A 21602-nucleotide genomic window follows, 5' to 3' on the forward strand; every position below is an offset into this window, starting at 1 on the left:
ATGCTGGTATTCTTTTTTCCAATGTGCAAGACCTCGCATTTGCTCACAAGGAATTTCATCAGCCATTTCCTGCATCACTCTCCCGAACTGTTTAGATCCTTTTCCAGTCTCCCCACTTCCTCAGTACTACTTGTCTGTCCACCTAACTTCGTATCATCAGCAAACTTCGTTAGAATGCCCCCAGTCCCTTCAACTAGATAATTAATATATAATGTGACCATGCAGGTAACCATGCCTGGGATCCAATCAACAACAGGTCTAGCAGTAACTTCAGTGCAATTGCCGAATGGGCAGACTGTTCAAGTCCAAGGAGTTACCAAGCAGCTCAGTCCTCAGTCATACAGTCCCCTCAAGTTCAGACTGTTCGGATCTCAACTATACCTGAAAATGAGGACTCTCAGGAATCTGTGGAAAGCATGACTGACTCTCAGAAACGTAGAGAAATTCTATCAAGACGGCCTTCATACAGGAAAATCCTAAATGAACTTTCTTCTAATGCCCCCGGTCTGCCAAGAAATCGATGAGGAGAAATCAGAAGAAGAGTCTGTCTCAACCGTTACGACAATGACGATGCAGACGCCCATCTATCAGACGAGCAGTGGACAATACCTTGCTATCACACGGGGGAGGAATTCAGCTGGCCAACAATGGAACAGATGGGGTGCAATGACTCCAGACACTAACAATGACTAATGCAGCTGTAGCCAAGTTTGGAGCAGCCATTACACAGTATGCACAGAGCCCTGGTGGTCAGCAAATCTTTGTGCCGGGCAGCCAAGTGCTTGTACAAGGCGTTGCTGGAGATGTCCAAACATATCGGCACGGTGGCACAGTGGTTAGCACTGCTGCCTCACAGCGCCTGTAGACCCGGGTTCAATTCCCGCCTCAGGCGACTGACTGTGTGGAGTTTGCACGTTCTCCCCGTGTCTGCGTGGGTTTCCTCCGGGTGCTCCGGTTTCCTCCCACAGTCCAAAGATGTGCGGGTCAGGTGAATTGGCCAAGCTAAATTGCCCGTAGTGTTAGGTAAGGGGTAAATGTAGGGGTATGGGTGGGTTGCGCTTCGGCGGGTCGGTGTGGACTTGTTGGGCCGAAGGGCCTGTTTCCACACTGTAAGTCTAATCTAATCAGATCCGTACAACTCCCAACTCCACTGCTGGACAGGGAATGGTTATGTCATCTTCACCAATTCTGCAAAGCCAGCACCAGAATGCTGAAGAAACCACTCGTAAACGTGAAATTCGTCTCATGAAAAACAGTGAAGCAGCTCGAGAGTGCTGTCGCAAGAAGAAAGAGTATGTGAAATGCTTGGAGAATCGGGTTGCTGTTCTGGAAAATCAAAATGAAAGAGATGGCGTACAAAATGTCCAAAACCAGCATGATATTAGAATTGGGAAAACGTTAAAGGTCAACCGAAAGCCACAAAAGAGTTATAACGAAAAGTAATATAGAACATGAGAAAAATAAGCTAGCACAGACTATAAAGACAGAGAGCAAAAGTTTATATGAATATATATAATGAGAAAAGAATGGCTAAAGTAAATGTTGGTCCTTTGGAAAATGAGAAGAAGCATTTAATTATGGGATATCACAGTGGAAGATACTAATATCTTTCCAGTAACTAGCAAAGAGACAAAGGTAGGTGAGGATTTGGAAACTGTCATTATTACAGAACAGCTAGTTTTAGACTGTTTGGAATTAATTGAGCTAACAATAGAAAAGTCTCCTGACCTTGATGGAATGAATCATAGGTTATTAAAAGAGATGCCAGGAAAAATAGCAAATGCACTGGCAATAATTTTACAAAATTCACTGGACTCTGTGGCAGTCCCAGCAGATTGGAAAACAGCAAAAGTGACGCCACTGTTTTGAACAGGAGGTGGACAAAAATGCGGAATTATATACCAGTCAGTTTATTCTCTGTAGGGGGAAAGATGTGTGGGTCTATTATCAAGGAAGTAATAGCAGAGAAACTCGATAGAAATTGTCCCATTGTACAGACATAGCATGGGTTCATGAAGGGCAGGTCATGCTTGACCAATCTTTTTGAATTCTATGAAGACATTTCAAGCAAAGTAGACAACGGGGACCCAGTGGATGCGGTGTACCTGGATTTCCAAAATACCATCAACAAGGTGCTGTTCAGGACGCTGTTGCATAATATAAGGGTGCATGGCATTAGGGGTAGTATTAGCATGGATAGAAGATTGGTTGACTAATAGGTCGCAAAGTGTAAGATAAATGAGTATTATTCTGGCTGGCAATCATTGACAAGTAGTGTGCCTCAGGGATCGGTGTTGGGAGTGCAATTATTTAAAACTGATACAGATGATTTGGAGTTGGAACCACATGTATGGTGTCAAAGTTTGCAGGTGACACTAAGATGATTAGTGGAACAAAGTGAGCGGAGGACTGTGAAACTTTGCAGAGGAACATCGATACATTGAGTGAGTGGGTTATGGTCTGTCAAATGAAATAGAATGTTTGTAAATGTAAAGTTTATACTCTTTGGTTGTAGTAACATTTTACCAAATCGCTTGAATGTTAAAAAAGTTGCATCATTTGATCTGCAGAGGGACCTGAGCATCCTTTTGCATGAAGGTTGGTCACCAGGTACAACAATCAGTTCAGAAAGCAAATGGAATTTTGTCCTTCATTGCTGAAGGGGTTGTGTTTAAAAGCAGAGGTTATGTTCCAGCTGTATTGGGTGATGGTGAGGCCATAACTGGCGTACTTCATGTAGTTTTTGTCTGCTTACTTGAGAAAGGATGTACTGGTACGAGATGAGGTGCAGAGGAGGTTAACTGGGTTGACTCAGAAGTTGAGGGGGTTGGCTTAACAGAGACTGAGTAGATTGGGATTATATTCATTGGAATTCAGAAGAATGGGAACATATAAAATAATGAATGGAATGGATAAAACAGAAGTAGAGAGATGTTTCCATTGGCAGGTGAAGCTAGGACAAAGGGGCATCACTGCAAGGCTAGAGGCAGCAAATTTAAGACTGAATTGAGAAGGAACGTCTTGTCCTCTATGGAATTCATTGCCCAGGGAAGTAGTTGATGCTAGTTCAGAAAAAGTTTTTTAAGCTATGTTACATTTTTAAAAACGTAATTAGTTAATGGACACGGTGAGAATGCGGGTAAATGGTTTTGTGTCCACGAAATGATCAGCCATGATCTTATTGAGTGGCAGAGCAGGGTCGGAGGGCAGGACGGCCTTCAACTGTTCTTAGTTCTTATGTTATACATCCCTCCCTCATTCGTGACTTAGAGGTGTTGGTGTTGGATTGGGATACACAAAAGTAAAATTCACAAAACACCAGGTTATTGGTCAACAGGATTATTTGGAAGCACTAGTTTTGCTGCTTCTTCTTTTGAGATGGTGTTGTGTCATTTTTAACCGTTGTAACTCATGAACAGCAACAGAAGCCATGAAGCAATCCGCATGCTCCAGCCAACAATGGGTTCCGGGTGATTGATGTCAGTGGCGGACCAATGGAAAGTCAGGGACAGAACTGGAGGACCTGGCGCGTTACTTGGTCCTCCGACCAATCAACATTAATGAGGGGCGGGACTAGACTATACCACGTGATCACCCTCGTGGGCGGAGAGCTGTTGGTAAAGATAGAAATAAACAGCGGGAAGCGGGAGGGAAATGGTGCTGGTGTGGGTTGAGAGGGTTTACAGACATTTGGTGCACATCGGAAAATACAAATTTGAAACTTAGTCCCGTTTTTGCAGTAAACGGGAAAATGCCTCACCTAGCAATTGACTCAGGTAAACACCACCATCTTTATTCGGGGCAACGATGCACTGGGCACGTGCAACCTCCAGCTTTGTAGGGGACAAAGTTCAGAGGGGAGTATGTGCAGCCTTCTGTGGTAGAGAGTCATAGGCAAGATTTACAGCACACATTCAAACCCAGAGAAATGGATTTTTTTTCTGGATTTGTTTTGACATTCATTCAAATGCTTTGGATGTGAATAGAGGCGGTACAGTTAGTAAGTTTGCAGGTGACAACAAAATTGAAGGTATTGTGGCCAGTGACAAACGTTATCTCAGAATACAATGGGATATTGATCGGATGGACCAATGGGCTGGGGAGTGGCAGATCGGGTTTCATTGAGATAAATGTGAGGTGCTGCAGTTTAGAAAAGCAAATCAGAGTAGGACTCACACACTGAATTGTAAGATCTTGGAGAATCTTGCTGAACAAAGAGACTTTGGAATGCAGGTTCATACTTCCTTGAAAGTAGAGACGCAGGTAGATAGGACAGTGAAGAAGGCATTTGGTATGGTTCCCTTTATTGTTCAGAACATTGAGTAAAGGAGCTGGACAGGACATTGGTTAGGTCACTTTTGGAATATTGTGTGCAGTTCTGGTCTCCCTCCTATCAGAAGGAGGCACTGAAACTTGAAAGGTTTGAGAATTGATTTTCAAGGATGTTGCCAGGTTTGGAGGATTTGAGTTTCAGGGAGAGGCATAATAGGCTGGGATCATTTTCCCTGGAGTGTCATAGGCTGAGGTGTGATGTTATAGAGGTTTATAAAATCGTGATGGACGTGGATAGCGTAAATAGACAAGGGTTGGTGGAGCCCAGAACTAGAGGATATACGTTTAGGGTGAGGTGGTGGGGGCGGGGGGGTGAATTCAAAAGGAGCCTGAAGGGCAACTAAAATTGTAACATTTCAAAGGCGTTTGAATAGCAAGGGTTCAGAGGGATGTTGGCCAAGTGCTGGCAAATGGGAATAGATTAGGGTAGAATATCTGGTTGGCATGGATGGGTTGGATTGAAGAGTCTGTTTCTGTGCTAGTCATCTCTGACTGTGGTATCATAAAAGTGAACATTGCTCTGATTCATCTCTGGTTTCTTGATGTCCACTTGTTTGTTATCTAGCTTCCTCGGTCTCTCGTGTGTATTTATGCTATGTAGTATTTTACTATTACGTTCACAGACCTTTTCTGTAAATGAGTTGTCCACTGCTGCCCGGCCCCTGACCATATGCTCCATTATCAGGTTATTTTTTCCACAATATCTTTGACAGTCAAGAGTTCTTTTTTCCAACAAGTGAGTAGATTTTCCTTCCATTTCTGACAGTCAAATTCTGCACCATTTTCATTCCCTATAAATCATATTGCACTCTCTGAAACATGATGTATATTTCTCCTTCCACAGATACCAGTGATCAAGGCCAAAGCTCTGTTGCCTGTTGAGAAGGTCATGTTTGACTTCTTTGTACTGCTGCAGTTGGTATGGTGAAGATACTCCCACAACGTGGTTGGGTAGGAGACATTACAGATTATTCACTGAGAGATAGTGAAGAGTAGAAGATATCTGTACAAATCAACATGATTTAATTTAACAAAAATATTGAGAGCTTTTGACATAAGGCCACAAATGGAGAATACTATGTCCGGTGACCAAACCTTTTGCGAAATAAGCATTTTTTCAGGAATGACTTAAAGGAAGAAAGCAGATCTTAGAGGGTTAGGGTGGGAATTCCAAACCGTGTTGCCTTGGAATCTATAGAAACAGTCACACAACTGAACTCAAAAATTATTGAGATTTGAAAGGGTGTCTGGTGCATGGAGATAGGAATGATTACAGCCAGAAATTAAGTCAAGAGTGTGAAAGTAAATTGCTGTTGCTTATAAATGGGAGCCTTTTGATGGTTCAGCAAGTTCTGGTACAAGTGAACACTTGGGTGGTAGAGTTTTCAATATTCTGGAGATCATAGGGAGGGCGATTGTGGGATGCTGGCCAGGAGTGGGTTTAGATAATGAAATCTAGAGTTAACAAAATGAATGAATGAGAGTTTCAGTAAATGAGCTGAGATTGTGGTGAGGTCAGGTGATATCACTGAGGTGGAAATCGTGGTCTTGGAGTGGGACTAGGCTATCAACCTCACCTCACCTCTTGAATTCAGCTGTTTGTCAGTTTGTGAATCAAGTTTGTGAATCAGGTAACAAGGCCAGATTACTGAGTGGCTCTGGCAGAACCAAAACTGGGTGTCACAGAATGTTATTGCTGAGCAGCTGCTTCACAGCACTGTTGATGACACCTTCCATCACTTCACTGCTGAGCGAGTGTCGACTGATGGAGGGAAATTGGCTGGGTTGGCTCTGCCCTGCGTTTTTGTGTTGAAAATCCCTGGGAAATGTTCCACAATGTCAGTAGGTGCCATGCTGGAGGAGTAATTGTCTTGGTGGGCAGCAATTTCTGGAGCACAGCCATCAGCATTATTGCCACAATTTTGGCAGGGCCGACAGCCTTTACACTGCTTCTCCACTTCTTGATCTGATTTGAAATAAGTTTTCAACCAATTCGATTCACATCTGTGATGTCAGGGACCAATGTAGAAGGTTCATCCACTTGGCACTGCTGGCTGAAGATTGCTTCAAATGCTGTTGTCTTGTCTGTTGCATGAATGTGTGAGACTCCTCCATCAGTAAGGGTGGGGATATCTGTGATTCTTCCAGCAATGAGTTGTTTAATTGTCCATCACCATTCATGACTATGTGTGGCAGAACGGCAGAGCTCAGATCTGATCCATTGGTTGTTGGATTATATAGTTCTATTTGTTGTTGCTTGCACTGTTTGGCATGCAGGTTGGGTAGCTTCACCAGGCTGGCATCACATTTTTCGGTATGCCTGGTATTGCTCCTGGCATACTCTGCGGAACTCTCCATTGAAGTAGGGTTGATCCCTTGGATTGATGTTAATGGTTGAATGGGGGATATACCAGGCCATGAGATTTCATATTGGGCTGGAATACAGTTCTGCTGCTGTTGTTGGCCCACAGTGAGGCAGAAGTTGCAGGGTCAAGAGGGCTGATTGTGTTGTTGCATATTCCAGTGCATTGGTAGATGTAATGTGGTCCATCCAGTTTCATTCCTTTGTTGAGACAGTGCAGTGATTAAGACAATGAGTGATTTGGTGGGCCACTGTCGAAATGCAACCTTTTTAAATAAGGTTTTGTGATTTACACATGAAAGAAGTGAAACTATCATGGTATTCGAACAGATGAAAGACTCAACAGACAATCAAGGTATTTTTAAATGGATAATTTCAGTTACATCACACTATAAATTTTTGCTATAAATTCTGTGCCTTAGAATTGTGCCCTCCACAATCACCTGATGAAGGAGCGGCGCTCCGAAAGCTAGTATGCTTCCAATTAAATCTGTTGGACTATAACCAGGTGTTGTGTGATTGTTAACATAGAATATGACAGCACGACTAACGGGACTGCATGTAAACAGGCTCAGTCCAGTTAATTCATACATTCAGAAGGATTTCCTCCAAGTTTGATGATGCAATATTAATCACAACCGTCACCTTCAACCTGCAATGTTGCTCTTAACAAAACCTCAGGCTGATACAAACCCACTGCAATGTGGTAACTGGGTCCAGCCCAGGAACTGGAACTGCGACTCAAAACTGTGATTTCAAAGGAAGTGAGCAAACACAATTCTGACAGATTAGTCCTCAAAGATGAGTAGTAAGCTTGAGACAAGGCAGGTGATATGCCATCTTGCACTTAGCTTAATTGCATTTCTTATTTACAGTAGTGTTTTGCTGCTTCTCGCTCCCCAAGTCAAATTATAGGATCTATAACAAAATAATAAACTGCAGATTCTGGAGATCTAAACTCCAGAAACAAAGTGCTGATGAAACTCAGCAGTTCTGAGGGCATCGGTGAAGAGAAAAAAATGTTACATTCAAAGTCACTGACTCTTCATCTAAACGGACAAAAGGTCATGAGACTTTGAACTTACAATGTTTTATTCCCCTCAGAGATGCTGCTGGACCTGCGGTTCCCCAACATTGTACTTTTTATATTGAACGTTATTTCCAAAACAGATCGGAAAATACTAATCTGCAAAAGTGAAAGGTTCATTGTAAACATGAGCGTAGTGCCCACACATGAGTAACACAAGCATGCCTCAGTTTAAAAACAAGATTTAACTCAGTGACATTCCATCTCAAAACTAGCCAAGTTACACCAGTAATAAAGCTCAACCACCGAATGAGGCACTTCAGAACAACATCCTGCAGTGTTGCACACAGCCACCTTTACCAAAGAATGATCACATGTCACAAAATTGAAGGCCAGGAACATGTCTCTTTAAAGGATCTGAAGTCAAACTCTCATTTTTTTAAAGGATTTTTATTAAACCTGATTGAACATTTAACTCTCAGAGCATAATCTTTGCTTTTTTAAACAAAGTTTGTAGGAAAGATCCCACATCTTGCTAATGGTTCAGTTCGGTCTGATACAGAGAGCCAAAGGTCAAGCAAATATCACACTTTCCATTCACTTCTACAAATGACTGACACCACATTTCTTCAGGATTTAAAGAATATTATAAATTGTTTGTGAAATCATTTGGCACATTAAAGAACTGGATATTAAATGTTATTGTATGCAATAAGAGTGAAGCCTGTGACAGCAGATTTAGCTTTGGAGGGCAGTGTGCGCGCTTTCTAAATTGTGGGAGCACTTTGGGAGACTGCTCCCAGATGGTGATAGTGAGCATACCCGGAATGCACTGTTTAGATTTAGGAATCCTTGGGAGACAATCTGTGATTGCAGTAGTACTTGGCTTGTGTTGTTGGTGTACAGTAAGCAATTCATAAATTTACTTATGTATTGTTGTTGACTACCGGAATAGTATTCAAATCTGCCAGATTGCCTTCAAGAGTGTGAATGCATCTATTGTAAATATGTGGAATATTCCAGCAGTGTCCAGTGCTTGGCAAATTCAGGGGGTACAAAAATCATATTGAGTTCCATGAAATTAAGAATCCAAGAGGACTTAACCACTGAAGTATTCAATTCAAATAGTTAAATGGAGTGCTCACATTTAAAATACCTGTTATCCATAGGAATGGATGGACTGACAGAATTGGGACCAAATTCGTAGCTGGGGATTGTGAAATGTGCTTTGATAATGTCACCTGCGTTTACCAACAATAATTTGGCAAGCTCCGAAACGTAAAAAACAATACGAGCTTCATTGCTGCTCCAGTCGGATCCCAAGCTCTGTGAAAAAAAACAACCATGTTCAGGTTTATTGCATTCACTCTGAAACACATGTTTCTTCTACCGATCCTGCATTTTTTTCCAATGAGCATAGTCCATCCAAATGGTGTCGCTGACTTTGGCCAACTCATTTATTTCCTAGCCTCTATAGCCTGAAGATTACCAGAAGCAATACATCACATATTTGGGAACATTACCGACAAGGAGTTTTTCTTTCAGAATTGACTTCCATATATTCAGCGTCCAGAAAAGATAAATAGCTTGGTACCTTTTATAGAGCAATGATTCAGTGGGAGTAAAACGCTAACGTTTTCTTGCTTAATAATCAAGCTGCCTAAATTTTAAAAGTGAACACTTCTTAATAGTTCACTCGATCCTAACGAAATATTTTGTGTGAAACAAATCACATGATACATAGATATTCAGATATCAAAACAAGTTTGTTCATTGAGGAACCCAGAGGAAAAGGTACTGAAATAATGAGATTGATATACCTCAATCATCATTTCAAGTGCACTCTCTGCATAAATTCTGCTTTTCCTCCTCGAAGTTTCCAACTTCTTGAATAATTGAGAGAATGAAGTCACAGTTGTACAACATAAAATCAAACCCTTCAGTCCAACTTGCCCATGCTAACCAGATATCCAAAATTAATCTACTTCCATTTGCCAGCATTTGTTCCATATCCATCTTATACCCTTTCTACTCATTATCAGTTTATTTTACTTTATCAGCAATTGAGATACTGACTTTTTTTTCTCCCAACATTGGTTAAAAAAATCATAACTTCATTCATCCAAGTTAATTTTGTAATATTTCACGAAGAAACAAGTGAGAACAACATATAGCTGAGTGCATGACAAAATACTGCAGCTGCGCGATATCTGGGAACACTCTAAAGGTGAGGCATTGATAATTTGGTGTAACCTGCAGTCTGGCCAAATTGCAGCAAAAAGCTTTTCAATTTTATCTGCAAACAATTGAATGCAAAATCCTCCTTCCGCAATAATGAGGCAGCATTTTGGGATGTCATCTTTTAAATATATTATTTTCAACGTTACTCACAATTAAGAGTGATCACTTGGTCCTGTCTGCATAACGCAGTACGAAAAGGAATTAACAGAAAAAGAAACATTTTTTTCTGAGTCACGAATTCATTGATCTTGCAGGGATCCAGCATTTATAAGTAATCGATTTTAAAAATAAATACAGATACATCTACTAACTATGTTGGAGTACAGTCAAGTTTCTTACTGAACAGTGACAGGATCGGACAGTGTCCGCATGGATTAAAGAGAGGGGAATCATACTTAGCAAATCTACTGATAGAATCTACAGTCAAGTATTAAAGGAAGAAATTGCAGGACATTTAAAAAAGCTTATCGTTAAACATGGTAGACTAGGTTTTGTGAAAGAGAAACTATATTTGACAAATTTACAACAGTTCATTGAGATGACAAGCAGGGCTGATAAAGGGCAATCCAATTATTTCTGTATTTGGATTTTAAAAACGCAAATAACAAGATGCTACATAAAAGTTAATTGCACAATTTAGAAGCTCATGGTATCGGGGTAATGTATTAGCATGGATTGAGGATTGGTTAACCATACTGGCTGTTGCTGAGTCCTCACTTGCAGTGCTGTATACGATGTTAGCTCCCATATTTAATAAACGATAAACCAACATCGGAGACCATTCAAAAAAGATTCACTTAGTTGCTTCGAGGACGGAAGGGTTGACCTATCAAGAATTGATAAGCAGGGTAATGTTATGGAAGCAATATTCTGACGAGCTTGACAGGGTGGATGTTCACTAGATCTTCTAGCACCAGTGAGGTCTCAAACCAGGGGACGTTACTTTTTCTAAAATGAATGTTTACTTCTGTAAAGATTTTTCTCTCTCAGTGAATGGCTAGAATTTTCTCGCCCAAATTTTTGTTAAAGTTAAATGTGGGAGGGGAATGGTTGGGTTACTCGTTGGAGTGTTCTTCTGGCTTGTTGGCTGAAGGGCCTGTTTCCACGCAGTAAGGAACCTATGATTCTATGTGAAATTATTTTAAAATATGGCAGATAGTTTTTTGAAATATTGAGCAGTTGAGGGCTATGCGGAACAAGCATAAAAGAGGTGTTGAGGTCTGGGTTGGCCCAGCAATGATCTGATAAAATGGGGGAACAAGCTGAAAGGGATGAATTGCCTACGCCTGCTCCGATTCCTTGAGCCTCCGTTTCATGTTATTTTGTCCCCAAAGATGAGGGTGATACAATGTGCGAAAGATCTCAGATGTTGTGAAAATGGGGTGTTTATGTACTGATTCAGATGGCATTGATTCATCAATCACAGATCTGCCGCCATGAGTAGGAAATCAATTCCCTCCATGAATAAAAGACATCTACTGCAGAGCCCACACAAAGGAAATTCTTACCCTCAGTAAACTCTCCCATCACATTACCCAACATATCATCAAAAGTAGGGCACACTGCGCATGCTATAGCCAACAGTGTGACCCCGGGTGATTGATGTCAGCACGAGACCAATGAAAGGGCGGTGGGCGGAAGGTTGTTCCTCCAACCAATCAAAGTGAATGAAGGGCGGAACTAAATTAAACCATGTGATCACTTTCGTGCGCGACACAGAGTCGCTGTCATGAATGGTCTGGAAGTTATGAGCGGAGAGGTTTTGCAAACAAATTGTGCACGTCGGAAAACACAGATTTGAACATCCCAATTCCGTGCTTGCAGTAAATGGGGAATTGTCTCAGCGCGGCTGCAGGACTGAGTGAGCGCCACCATCTTTATTCGGGACAACGCTTCACTGGACACGTGCGCGGCCGCCATCTTTGTAGGGGGCAAGGTGCAGTCAGGCGCATGTGCAGCCTTTCTCTTTGGCATCATAGCAGCCAATACTGCTCTGATTCACCTCTGAGCTCCCTCATGATCATTTTATCAATATCTCGCTTCCACAGTCTCGAACCATGGGTGTATTTTTGGTCTGTTTAGTACTGCATTATTACTTTTATAGAACTTTTGTCAATGAGTTTTTCACTGCGGCCCAGCCTCTGACCATGTGCTGCTCTCTTATCAGATTAATTTCTTCTTGAATATTTTTGACAGTCAATAATTTCTTTTTTCCAATAAGCAAGTGTATTTTCCTTCCATTTCTGCCTATCAAATTCTGCACCATTTTCATTCCCTGTAATCCGTTTTGCACTCCGTCAAACATCAACTGTGTTTCTCCTTCCACAGATACCAGTGATTAATGCCAACTTTCTAGTACAGCTGCAGTTTGTGTGGTGAAGGTGCTCCCACACAATTTGTTTGGGTAAGAGACATTACAGATTATTCATTATAGCAACAGTGATTGTTTGAAAATAATGTCCAAATTAAGAACAGATTGTAGTTTTAATATCATGCTTATAATTTCAGAAAAATGCTACTGAGAACATTAGATATAAGACCAGAGATGGAGATATTAGGTCAGGTGACCAAATTCATTGCCAAAAAGCAGGTTTTGAGGTTTGTCTTAAAGGTGGAAAACAGATCTGTGAGGTTTTGTCTGCAAATTCCAGACCATGCTGTTTTAGCAACTGTAGAATCAGCCACGCAGTTGAAGTAATGAATTAGCAAGTCGTTGGGAGTCTCAAAGAAAATGGGTTGTCGAGGTCTCAAAGGATGTGTGGTGCAGGGAGCTTGGGATGATCACAGCCAGGAATCAAATCAAGAATGAGAATTTTAAATTGTTGTTTCTTATGTGGGAAATAAAAAATGTAGTTTTCTGCAGGCGATGAGAGAAATGTAATTGTTGCAAGTGCTAGTGGAATGTAATTTCTGTAGATGGGGAGGGGTGAGACATTATACAAACGGTCATGGAATTCTTATAGCATGTAGTATACTTCAGGCTAGACTTGAATGAATAAGGGGGGTCTTTAAAGAAGTAGTTTTCAAGAAAATAGTTTTAAGCTAGGAAATAACTATGGAGTGTTGTAGATGACCACAAAATAAGAAGTAAGGGTATTTTCACAATAAATCTTTTAGTACCACGACAAAAAATGCAATCATCCAAGCACACGGATAGCCTAGTACGTAGATAAGGAAAGAGAAAAACAAGTGAAGAAAATATCTTAAGGTTAGTCACAAGTAAAGGCTAAATAAGGGAATGAAATGAAATAAATGATTATGATGGGCTAAGAATAGAGAAGTGGGGGAGATGTGAGCCTGCAACACACAAACTGTATAAAAATGATTGCATAACTGATATCTTTGCACTCTTTGCCAGGCTAGCGGGGTGCCTGGAGTTGCAAGTTTGTAATAAATTGTCTTTGTTTCCATGGCTTTGTCTCAGGCTGATTTATAAGTGAGGTTTGTTTCTAACACTTATGAATAGGAGCCTTTTGATAGATGCTGAAAATGTTTCGCTGGGAAAGCGCAGCAGGCAGGTCAGGCAGCATCCATGGAGCAGGAGTATCGACGTTTCGGGCATGAGCCCTCCTTCGGGCTTATGCCAGAAACGTCGATTCTCCTGTTCCTTGGATGTTGCCTGACCTGCTGCGCTTTTCCAGCAACACATTTTCAGCTCTGATCTCCAGCATCTGCAGTCCTCACTTTCTTCTCCCTTTTGACGGATGAACATGTTTGGGGAGAAGTGAGCACGTGGGCGATACAGCTTTCAATTTTTCTTGAGATTACAGGGAGGTTGAATTTGGGAGGCTGGCCAGGAGAGTGTTTAGATAATTAAGTCTGGAGATAATACATGATGGATGAGAGTTTCAGTATATGAGCTGAGACAAGGGTGGAATCAGCTAGAAATAGTGGTGTTGGAGTGGGACTGGGCTGTCACGCTCACCTCACCTCACCTCTGGGACTCAGCTGGTTGTCAGGTTGTGAATAAGGCGGTAACACAATCGGGAGCTGAGTGGCCATCGTGGAGCCTAAAATGAGATTCGCTCAGCTGGCTGTTGCTGAGCAGCTGCTGCTTAATAGCCCTGTTGATTACATCTTTCATCACTTTACTGCTGATCGAGTGTGGACTGACAGAGGGAAATTGCCTGGATTGGATTTGCCCAGTGTTTTTGTGTTGAACATCCCTGGGCAATGTTCCACATTCTCAGTCGATGCCAGTGCTGGAGCGGTACGTGGCTTGGCAGGTGGCAAGTTCTGGAGCACAAGCTATCATATTATTGCCAGAATGTTAGCAGGACCCATAGCCTTTACACTACGCAACCATTTCTCGATATTATTCGTACTAAATTGAACTGGCTTAAAGCTCACATATGTGATGTTCGGAACCACTGGAGAAGGCTGAGATGGATCATCCCACTTTGCATCTGGCTGAAAATTGCTGCAAATGCTGTCATCTTATCTTTTGCATGGATGTGTGAAACCCCTCTATCAGTAAGGGTGGGGACATCTGTGGTGCTTCCTGCAACGAGTTGTTTAATTGTCCATCACCATTCACAACTGGCTGTGGCAGAACTGCAGAGCTCTGATCTGCTCCATTAACTTAGGGATCACTTAGCTCTGTTGCTTGCTGCTGATGCTGTTTGATATGCAGATAGTCCTGCTTGGTCGTTCCACCAGGTTGGTACTTCATTTTTAGGTATGCCTGGTGCTGCTCATGGCATGCCGTCCTTTCCTGTCCATTGTGATGGGTGAGTGCGGGATGCACAAACCCATGAGATTACAGATTGTGCTGGAGTACAGTTCTGCTGCTGTTGTTATCCTACAGTGCCTCAGAGAGATCCAGTTTGAGTTCCTACATCTGTCCCATTTAGCACGGTGATAGTACCACTCAGCACAATGGAGGTTTTGCGCAACTTTAAGGTGAGGCTTTGTCTCCAAAAATACTGTGGGATGTTCACTCTTACCGATACTGTTATGGACAGATGCATTTGCAGCTGACAGATTCACACTGAGAAGAGGGGAAAACATACTAGATCTTGCTGGTTCAGTTACCGCCTGCTGCTAACCCAGTTGAGCAGCTATGTCCTTGAGGACCTGACCAGCTCAGTCAGTAATGCTGCTGCTGAGCTACTTTTGGTAGAGGACAGTGAAATCCTGTTCCCAGAGTACGCTTGTCACCATTTCATTGCCTCAGTGCTTCCTCCAAATGTTACTCAACATGGAGGAGCACTGATTCATTAGCCGTGGGAGCATGGTACGTTGCAATTAGCAGAAGCCATGAGACTTGCTCGTGTCCAAAATCAATGCTGAGTACTCCTAGGGCAAATGGTTCCTGTATGTACACTACTGTGCCAACACCTCTGCCTCGTCTGGTGGGACAGGACCTATCCAGAGATTTCAGGAGAAAGTGAAGACTGCAGATGCTGGAGATCAGATTAGAGAATGTGGTGCTGGAAAAGCCCAGCAGGTCAGGCTGATGAAGGGCTTAGGCTCGAAACGTCGATTCTCCTGCTCCTCGGATGCTGCCTGAACTGTTGTGCTTTTCCATCATCACACTCGTGATCTAGGGATGGTGATGGTGGTATCTGGCCATTATCTCTAAGGGATTACTCTGTGAGTATGACTATGTCAGGCGGTTCCTTGACTAGTCTGTGAAACAGTTCGCCATGTTTTGGCACAAAAAAAATATGTTAGTGAGCAGGATGTTGCAGAGTCGAGAGGGCTGATTCTGTTTTTATATTTCCTAATGCCTTGTTAGTTGCCAAGTGGTCCATCCAGTTTCATTCCTTTGTTGAGATTTTGCAGTGATTAATACAGTGAGTAGATTGTTGGGCGACTGTCAGGTTGGCAGGATTTTTTTCGCCATTGACGTTGATTCCATGGAGATCAGGAGATTTCTAATTCCAGTTATTTTTTCTTGAATTCAGATTACAGCATCTGCCGAGCTGGGATTCGAACAAGGGCTTCAGTTATGCATTTTAATATTCTGTATAAAAGTTAAATACATTTGGTTTGTTCACTCATGTTAAATATCACTAAACCTGGTTTTGTTTCTTTGTAAAACACTGTCCATCATCCTGTCTCCTTCATCCTTCCCTCCAACAACAAGAGCAAGGAGCACATGGAGTTTCTCTGTCACTAAGGCTGAGACAATCCGACCAGCTGCCTCTGCTGCTTCCTTCCCTCTCTCCCACGAGCCCACCGAGACAAACTGCCTCACATGTTGTTCCTGGTTTTTTTCCCAAACTTACATCTTTATTCAGTCTCTTGTCAAGCCTTATCATAGCTCATCTTTATCTTTTACTAGTCTCGCTAAACTACAGACATTCCAACTCTGTTTCCTCCTCATCACTCCCCCTCGCCAATTCACAGGTATTGTTCCTTGTTCTGTCTGTCTGTCTTTTCTGGTTATGTCCTTCTCATCCATTCTGCAAAAAAAACCTAACATTTGACCTCACCATCATTTGTAAATCCTGCTCCATCTACACTCTCCCTTTCCTTTCTGAATTCCTTGTATTTGGTGTCCCTCAAGGATCTATCCTTGGTCCCTCCTGTTTCTCACCTATATACTGCCAGGAGGTGACTCCGTCCAAAAGCACACTGTTAGGTTTCACCTGTTCACTGACGATGCCTAGCTCTCCCTCCCCATCATCCCTCTCCATTGCTCCACTGGTACTCAGTTACCAAACTGCTGATCACATTCCCACTACTCAATTAACTGCAGTTTCCTCCAATGGTACATTTCAATGATTAAACCCGCTGCCGTCAGTTGCTATTACAAATTAATTTCCCTTACTACTGAGCCCCTCCCTCTCACTGGCTGCAGTCTGAGGTAGAACTCGACTCTTCACAACATTGCTGTCATATCTGTAACCCCAAGGTGACCTTCTGATCAGACATCGACGCAATCACAAACACCAGGAATTCCAATCTCTAAAATGTTGCTTGTCTCTCCCTCACTCCAGATTCATTGCTGCTGAAACCCCTTACCCGTGTCGGCGTTGCCTTAAACTTGATGAATCTGAAATAGAACCTTTGATTCTGTCACTGGCCCAGAATCTGTTATATTTGTGTTTCCTGCACAATTTTCCCCCGGTGTCTTTGTGGTGCAGCTTTCTAAAGTTTCCACCATGTAAATGGCACTCTGTTCTCTTATTATCCCCTCCAAAATGACCGACTTCACATTTTCCCAAATTATTGCTCCATCTGGCAACTTGTTGCCCCCTTCTCCTGTGCATCTCTCTCTCTCTTCACAATCCTCTTAGAATTTTACAGTTATGCCTTTTCTAGGAGACCCCACCCCCCACTCCCCTACAACTCCACACTCCCACCACACCACCCCCCCACACTACACCAACCCTCCACCCCCCACCCTACCACTCCCCACCACCTCCCCACCATCCCCAGGACCCCAAGACCCCCCACCCCCCACTGGGAGAATGTGCAAGTCCCAAAGAGATAGTTGTCCAAAGCTGGAATCGAACCTGGGGTCTTTGCAGCAGTGCTAATCACTGAGCGACTGTGCCACCGTAAAATTGTAATTTGATTCACAACTACCACTTCTTCTGATAGTTCATTCCACACACAAACCATTGTCTGAACAAAAACAAAAAAATCCCAACGCCTTTTTAAAGCCGTTCTGCTGTCACCTTAAAAAGTATGTACCCAGTCGAGAATCACGTCCCTTCCTGGAAAGGGCACCTGCTGTTCACATTACTGATACCACCCTTCCATGATTTGAGAAACGTCTAATAAGGTCACTCCTCAGCCTCCAGCGTGCCAGTGAAAGAAGTCGCAGCGTATCCAGCCTCTACTTATAATTCAAACTATCCATTCCCATCAACATCCTGGTAAATCTCTTCTGAATCCGCTCCTATTGCATAATGTCCTCCCGCTATCAGCATGACCAGAACTGGGCACAGAATTCCAGAAATGGCCTCCCCAACATCCAAAATAACGTCCCAACTTTTATACTCAAAGGTTTGAGCAATGAAGGCAAATTTGCCAAACACCTTTTTAACCACCCTGTCTACATGTGACACAGACTTGAAAGATTTTTTCCCCTCGGACTCTTGCATCCGTATCACTACTCGAGGCCCTGTTTTTAATTAGTCTAAGTCTGCCCTCGTTTGTTTTTTCAAGATGTAATATTTTGCATTTATTCCTATCCAAAAATCCCAAAAAAACCCTCAAGCATTAAAAACAGTAGGAGTATACTTAAGAGGGAAATCAGGAGGGCAAAAAGGGGACATGAGATATCTTTGGCAAATAAGGTTATGAATAATCACAAGGGTGTTTATAAATACATTAAGAACAAAAGGGTAACTCGTGAGAGAATATGACTCCTCAAAGATCAGCAAGGTAGCCGCAGGAGATGGGAGAGATACGAACGGAATATTTTGCATCTGTGTATACTGTGGAGAAGGACATGGGCAATATAGAATGTAGGGAAATAGATGTTGACTTGTTGAATATGTCCATCTTACAGAGGAGGACCTGCTGGGTGTCTTGTAACCCGTAAAGCTTGGTTAATCCCCAGCACCTGATCAGGTGTACCCTAGAACTCTGGGAAGCTGGAAATGTGATTGCTAGGCCTCTTGCTGAGATATTTGTATCTTCGATTATCACAGGTGCGATGCCGAAAGACTAGAGGTTGGTTAACGTTGTGCCATTACTGAAGAAAGGTGGTAAGGACAAGCCAGGGAACTATCGACCGGTGAGCCTGACATTGATGCTGGGCAAGTTGTTGGAGGGAATCCTGAGGAACAAGATGCACGTATATTCTGAAAAGCAAGGACTGATCAGTGACAGTCAGCATGACTTTGTGCGTGGGAAATCAGGTCTCACAAACTTGATTGAGTTCTTTGAAGATGTATCAAAGAGTATTGATGAGGGCAGAGAGGTGGACATGATCTGTGGAATTCAGTAAGGCGCTCGACAAGCTTTCTCATGCAAAACTGATTAGCAAGGTTAGATCATTACCATTACAATAATTGCAAAATAATTGGTCTGGGTAACAAGTATACTGAGTTTCACAATTTAATGTATTAACTATTTGAGAAATTGTACAGTATGTCCTTTTTCAGGATTCTAACATTACTTTTAAGGAATTTGCAAGACAATAATTATTATATGGTTTAGTTTAGTCTTACTAACAGCTACAGTGAAATTTATATTTGAATTAAATCCAATCTTCCCTAGTAATTTTACAATAATGTAAAAATCCATTTTATTTCCAATCAACGCACCTATAAAATAATCCATTATTTCTGATGCAACACGCACTGTTAAAAATATGACGTTTGCTCATTGAATGATCTGTGTAATCCCAGCCTTATAAATTTAGAAAAACCTAATTACTTTTCGCTGCAACAATTCCTGTTCATTTTTGCAGATAGCACAGTCAAATAGAAAGATGAAATTTATCATTATTCGTAAGTATGCTAATACAATTTTGTAAATCTATATGTTGCTAAAATATAAATGTTCATTTCCGTCCATAGAATATAGAAGAGTACAGTACAGTACAGGCCCTTTGGCCACGGTGTTGTTCTGATCGCTTATCCTACTCTGAGATCAAACTTACCAACATGCCCTTCATTTACTATCATTCATGTGCCTATCCAAGAGTCGCTTAGATGTCCCAGATGGATCTGGATCTACTACCACCACTGGAAGTGCATTCCACACACCCACCACTATCTATAAAGAGACTATCTCCGACATCTCCCCACAACGTCCCCCATTCACCTTAAAATTATGTCATTTTGTGGGGAAAAGTCTTTCATTATCCACTCTATCTATGCCTCTCATCATCTTACACAAAGCTATCAAGTAAACTCTCATCCTCTTTCACTGCAATGACCAAAGCCCCCAGCTCCCTCAACCTTTCTTCATAAGACATGCCTTCCAGTCCAGGCAGCATCTTGATAAATCTCATCCACACCTTCTTACAGCTTCCGCATCCAAAGACTAATTAGGTGATCAGAACTGAACACAATATTCCAAGTGTAGTCTCACCAGGGATCCATAGAGGTGCAGCATACCCTCGTGGCTCTTAAACTTAATCTCGCCGCTAATGAAAGCCAACACACCGTTCACCGTCTTAATAACTCTATCAACTTGAATGTCAGCTTTGAGGGATGTACGGACGTGCACCCCACGATCCCTCTGTTCCTCCACGTTGTCAAGAATCCTGCATTTAATCTGAAAATATGCATTCAAATTTGAAATTCCAAACTGAATAACTTCACATTTTCCCAGGTTGAACCCCGTCTACCACTTCTCAGCGCAGCTCTGCATCCTGTCAATGTCCTCTCAATGTCCTACGAATGCCCTCCACACTATCCACAACTCCAACAACCCTCCTAACCCACCCTTCCACTTCGTCATCCAAGTCATTTGTAAAAATCACAAAGAGCAGAGGCCCCAGAACTAGTCCATTCAGAACATCATTGGTCACCGTCCACCAAGCTGAAAACTATCTATGTAATCTCACCCTGTCTTCAATGGGCCAGAAAATTTATTATCAAAAAGGCAGGTTTCCCTGTATCCCATGCTTCATTACTTTCTAAATGAGCCTACCATGGGGAACCTTATCAAACACCTTGCTAAAATCCATATACACCACATCCACTAATCTGTCCTCACCAATGTGCTTTTCACATCCTCAAATAATTCAATAAGAATTGTGAGGCATAACCTGCCACTCACAAAGCCATGCTGACCATCTCTAATCAATCTCTACTTTTCTAAATAATTATTAATCCTGTCTCTCAGATTCCTCTCCAAAGATTTGCCCACAACTGATGTAAGACTGACTCATCAATGATTCCCAGGATTATCTCGATTGCCTTTCTGAATAACGGAAGACCGTTTGCCACCCTCCAATCATCTGGTATCACTCCAGTGAACAGTAAGGTTGCAAAGATCATTGCCAAAACACAGTCATCCCTCGCCTACGTTCCTTTAACAACCTAAGGTATATCCTTTCTGGCCCAGGGGACGTTTTTATCCCCATGATTTTTCAATATTTTCAGCACATTCTCAGACTTGACATCGACCTGTTCGAGCATATCAGCCTGTTTCACGTTGTCTTCACAAAGAACAAGGTCCCACTCATTCGGGAATACTGAAGTAAAGTACCCATTAATGACCTCCCCTACCTGCTCTGACTCCTGGCACAAGTTTGCTTTACTATAATATGTATACATATGGAATTATGTCTCAGCACTGAATTAATGGAAAGATATTCCAGTGCACAATCACTCGATTACTTTGAATATTGAACGTTATTTTAACTGAGAAAACACAGTTGACTTGATTTGATTATATTTCACTTCATGCTAACGTTTAATTTATTTAGAACCACAATAAGAGTTTCATTTTTACATATATATATAAACTTACTTAAAAATTCATTGCACGTTTATGTACAGAAAATAGAATTACCATCTGCTTGTTCCTTATTTTTTCAAGGACTGTTCATTTTGAATTTGTGGAAGATGTACAATCTTGAAAGGAAGGGAAATTGTCATCAGGTGAATATTCACATTGAATGACTGATGCATTTTTAACTCAAAGTACAATGATTGCGCAGTTTTGTCAATTTGTCTTTCAAAGAATTGTCACGAGATTACTGTTTATTTAAGACTATCA

The 21602-nt window shown here is 41.9% G+C and overlaps 1 pseudogene; it reads left to right on the forward strand.

Moving 5' to 3' along the window:
• The first annotated feature begins 219 nt into the window (after positions 1-219).
• The window catches only part of LOC132831450 (cyclic AMP-responsive element-binding protein 1-like), a 28619-nt pseudogene continuing 7236 nt past the window's right edge, over positions 220-21602 (forward strand).

Source organism: Hemiscyllium ocellatum, chromosome 33, assembly GCF_020745735.1.
Source record: "Hemiscyllium ocellatum isolate sHemOce1 chromosome 33, sHemOce1.pat.X.cur, whole genome shotgun sequence".
Classification (NCBI taxonomy): Eukaryota; Metazoa; Chordata; class Chondrichthyes; order Orectolobiformes; family Hemiscylliidae; genus Hemiscyllium; species Hemiscyllium ocellatum.